This window comes from Pteropus alecto, unplaced genomic scaffold, assembly GCF_000325575.1.
Source record: "Pteropus alecto unplaced genomic scaffold, ASM32557v1 scaffold195, whole genome shotgun sequence".
NCBI classification, from domain to species: Eukaryota; Metazoa; Chordata; class Mammalia; order Chiroptera; family Pteropodidae; genus Pteropus; species Pteropus alecto.
Window position 1 is genome coordinate 7,547,464 of NW_006438073.1, and position 5,022 is coordinate 7,552,485.

The 5,022-nt window shown below is 45.2% G+C and overlaps 1 non-coding gene across 1 annotated transcript; it reads left to right on the forward strand.

Annotated features, from left to right (window-relative positions):
• The first annotated feature begins 4,324 nt into the window (after positions 1-4,324).
• Positions 4,325-4,443, forward strand: LOC112482359. The gene has a single exon (XR_003047282.1). It is a non-coding gene; the product is annotated as a 5S ribosomal RNA (ribosomal RNA).
• Positions 4,444-5,022: the final 579 nt, after the last annotated feature.

The window sequence follows — 5,022 nt, forward strand, 5'->3', positions numbered from 1 at the left end:
TTGTTTCAATTTTTTAAAGAAATGAGTTATTTGGAGGTTTTTCTAAATTTATAAAAGTTGGGGGGTTTCTTAGTTTTTTTGTTCCTGATTTTTAATTTAATTGTGTTGTCATGCGAACATAAGCTCTGTATGATTTTAATCCTATGGATTTTGGGGCTTTGCCTTAGGGCATAGGATATGGTCAATACTGCAAAGATCTTGTTTATGTTTCAAAAGAATGTGCATTCTGCGTTTGTTGAGTCCAATAATCTATATATAGTCACTAGGTCAATTTACTCATTGAAGTGTTCAAATTTTTTAAATAATATTGATATTTGGTCTGCTTTTCTTATTAGATATTGAAAGGGGTATGTTAATACCTCTCATAATGCATGTGGCTTTGTCCCACCAGCATCCCTTGTCTGCATGTGGGTCAGCATCCTCCCTGCCTCTGCTCATGATCCCACATTCAGCTGCAATGTCCAAAACACAAATCTAGTCAGGCCAGTCCACAGCTAAATACACAAGAGTTCTCTCATTCAGCAAAAGCTTATTGAGTGTCCAGGATGTAACAGACACTGCTCTAAGCCATGGGGGTATAGTCACCAATCAAAAGACAATATCTAAGCTCTCTCAGAACTTCCCTGGAGATGGATAGATGATAGATAGATGATAGATGATAGATGATAGATGATAGATGATAGATAGATAGATAGATAGACAGATAAGTAGATAGATGACACATAGATGATAGATGACAGATAGATAGATGATAGGTAGATAGATGATAGGTAGATAGATAGATGATAAACAGGCATACAGATAGATAAATGATAGATAATAGCTAGATAGATGATAGACAGATAGATGATAGATAGATAGATGATAGACAGGCATACAGATAGATAAATAATAGATAATAGATAGATGATAGACAGACAGATAGATGATAGATAAATAGACAGATACATAGATGATGATAGATGATAGATAGATAGATAGATAGATAGATGATAGATAGATAATAGATAGATGACAGACAGAGAGATACACAGATGATAGATAGATAGAGATCGATGATAGATAGAGGTAGATAGGTATGTAGTTTTTTAGATAGATGACAGACAGATACACAGATGATAGATAGAGACCGATGATAGATAGAGGTAGATAGGTATGTAGTTTTTTATTGTTATCAGGGTTAAATTCAAGTTCTTTGACTGAATTTATGATACACATTTGTCCAGTTCGTTCCCCGATCACTTCTGCAGCCTTCTACCTGACTCCACACCAGCACCTTAAACAGAGGGACTGTGTATCCTCCCGCCAGAGCCCCGCATCCTCTCGCCGCTGGGCATTTGCACACACGATGCACGCTGCCTCGCACGCGGCTTCTCCCACATTTGTTTCCTGGCTCCTTCCCACTCATTCTTCACTTTTTAGCTGAGATGTCATTCACTGAGGAAGCCACTTAGGCCTATTTTATCCACGTCAAGTATTTTTCCTCTAGACTCATAGAGCTCTCTGTCCCCTGCACGGCACATTGCTTTAGTGGGTCCCTCACCAGTTTGTAAATCTGAGAAGTCAAGGATTGAGTCCGTCTTCTGACTCCTGAAACCACAGCCCACAGTATTTCTCAGTGACTATTTTTCGAAAGTTCGTTAAATGCATGTGTAGTTAAGCGTGTATCATTGAAAGGCATTGCTGTTTCACATGTGCTTTGAATGCTTTTAACTTTCTGACATTTAAGAGAAACAGAGTCACGGAGCATCCAGCAAGCTACAGATGGCGTGAGCATTTGAATTACGTGAGACAGTTCTGCTGATTCTGGTACGTAGCTCTCTTGGCTTCGTGCCGTTGGGCCAAGTCCCTTTCGTCTCCCACCGGTAATTCATTGAGATGATCCTGTCGAGAGCTTCAGGTCGGTTTTACGGGTTGCAAAAGGAACTCTGTGTTGAACCCACCTACAAAATCCAATAAAGTAGAAGAGTCCTTTGCCATATTGTTAGACACTTAGTGATGTTAATTGTTAACCGGTATCTAAACAATACACTGTTTCAGATTCCATAAGAGAAAATAATTACGTGTGTCTTAACTCAAAGAATCAATGTGCGAAGCGTTAGATAATTGGCTTTTTGTACCACTTCTTAAATTCTGGCTATCTTGCTAAATAACTCGAATCTCCTGGGCTTCGGGAAATGGGTGCTTTGTGTCGTTGAGGCTACATTTTTCTCTCCGTGGCTCTTCTTTCCTCCTCTAGTTAGAGCTGGTCCGTGTCCCCGATGAGATATTTAGCCCCGGCCTCGACACTATATGTGTCCTCAGTGGTTGCTTGTCACTCACAGTCCCGCCCCGTTGCATGAGTCAGCCCAGCAACGGGGCTCAGCCGGACACATGTCCTCACGGCTCTGGGGAAACCCAGGGTAGTAGATGCCGTGGTTGCTTCATCATACTGCGTTATCACAAGCGTGTGGCGCGGTCACTTTGCTTCAGCATATTTTCTTCATTCATACTTCTTCCAGTCTTTTGATTTTCTTGTTGACTTTGGGCAAATCTAGTAATATCTCAACTAGGGCAACTTACTCTGAGTCAATTCGTTATTTTAGTATGTGTAAGAAGTTAACCAAAATCAAAGCGGAAGGCGTCACTCACTGGCTAGTGGCAGGATTTGATGGGCCAAGGATGACACTCTTCTGGAATCTCAGTGAGTCCGAGTGTGCCTGTCGCCTCACTGCTTCTGCAGATGTGCCCTTCAGCATCGGGCGTAATTGGGGACAGAAGCCAGCAGCCACTGAGTGTGAGGGTGAATTGTGCGCTGCCATGTGAGCACTGACTATGGAATTGGTTGGCTACCTTTCTGACTGGCTAACTTTTGGGGAGCGCAGTTTTGTAAGAAGAGCGATATAACGTTCAAAACCGGTACAGTGATCATTCATGCACGTGTCGTTCAAATGCGCCATCAACAGCGAGTTTGCATGGACTCCGTGGGCGGACTGTCCCTAGTCTGGCGCAGTGCGGGCCTTTCCGACGTCCTTGAAAAGTCGACCTCGTGACTCCTTGAAACCGTGTTCTTCATGAACCGTGCCCGTTGGCCTTTGCTGTGGTACGACCCACTTGGTGGGTTAAAACAACTATTGAGCTTATGATTTGGTGGGTCGAAAACTTGTGCCAAGCTGTGCTCGGTTGTTTCCGAGGGTCAGCTGGGTTCCCTGGCGCACCTGCAGCGTTGACTCGGTCAGGGCAGCGGGTCTGGGAAAGTGTCGGCTGCAGTGGCTCGTCTCCTTCTGGGGTCTTCTCACGTTCTAGCGGGTGAGTCTGGCCTTGTCCACGCGGTGCCCGGACAGGGTTCCAGGAGAGCGCGTGGAGTCATGCGAGACGCCTGGAGGCTCAGGCGTGGAACTGCTGTGCTGGCGTTTCTCGCCATCTCCTCCCATCCCCTGTGTGAAGGGGGTTGGGCAGGGTCACTGTGTCCACGAACAGTCGTGGGCCCCTCCCCCTCCATGCAAACAGCAGTCTCCCCAGGAGATCGATCCAAGAGGAGCCTTTTGGAGGAAACGTGACTGGAGGTTTCTTGGCGCTGTGCATATTGCAGGAACAATGGGAGTAGAGAAGAGAGCCAAATATTCCTAGTTTACTGTAGAAGATCAGTAATATTGACAGACTAAAATGTATGTATATATAATGAAGACATATCTATATAAACACATAGCTTAAAGATCCAGAGGTAAATATCAAAAGTCTTACTAAATGATTTCCTTGGAGGTAAGGGAACTAAAGATGGGGGAAAACTGCCCTTTTCCTGACAAATTCGAGGACTCTTTGACTCTTTAAGCGCATGTGCCAGGTGTATGCATGACATTAACGAAAACGAGCTTTTAGAAATGTAGAAACGTCAGAAGGACAAAGTGCCTAATCTTTCCAATAGAAGAGTATATTCGAATGGGCCCGGGGAAGACAAATAGATCGCAAAATTTCCCTACCCATTCCGACGACTTGTTCTGAGTAGACAAGACCAATGTAAAAAGAAGTAGGGATGTGATGTCTCACGTACGACTTCTCTTTCTTACAGCTAAACTGGGGAGGACAGGGAGAGAAGAGAAGAGATAAACAGACTCATTTAGTTCTGGATTTTGGTAGCAGAAAATTCCGGTTAAAATTGGCCCAACTCTGGTCCAATGCCTCAGGCTGATCAAATCAGACTAGGATGTTTGGCAAGGTTCCTTGCGGCCAGCTAGGTCACTGACTGAGTATTTTATCACTTCTCAGGAGGGACATCCACCTGGGAGACCTACGTAGGTAGTCACCCAGGGAGAGGTTCCTACTAACATTACAATAAACACAATATGTCTGCGGCCATGCCACCCTGAACGTGCCCGATGCCGTCTGATCTCGGAAGCTAAGCAGGGTCGGGCCTGGTTAGTACTTGGATGGGAGACCACCTAGGAAGACCAGGTGCTGTAGGCGTAAAACAAAGCAAAACAAAACAAAACAAAAAACACAATATAACACAATGGATGGACACAAAGGTCCTAATATAGCTGCTTCTTCAAAAGCCCGTTGTCTGCATCTGAGGATTAGAAGATGGAAAACACGTTATGAAGAAGAAGTAATTTTGAACACAAGTACACATTTCCCGAAATTATATATTTCACTTTTAATATTGTTTTCAGTGCCCCGTTGTTCTTGATGGCACTGCTGAGGGAGCGGGCTCCGGACCTGACGGCACGCGAACAACGGGGCCCACTTCAGGGGCAGAGTCACCCTACCAAGCACGGGACGAGATGCGAAACCCAAGGACGGCCAATGATAAGGAATGAAATCGTCCACGTCTCTTCCCAGCTCCATCCTCTGCCGCTTGGGTCTAGAGAGTTAAACCCAGGATCCCACCACCTCCGCCAGGCTCCAGGCCCCGGTGAAGGTGGTGACAGTGGTTGAACACAGCAGCGGTGTTTAGGGGGGGCCTCTGCTCACCTCCGGATGACCTGCCATCTGCGGCTCTATGCGATCGCTCCATGAGCAGGTCTTTCTCCTGCGCAGACGGCT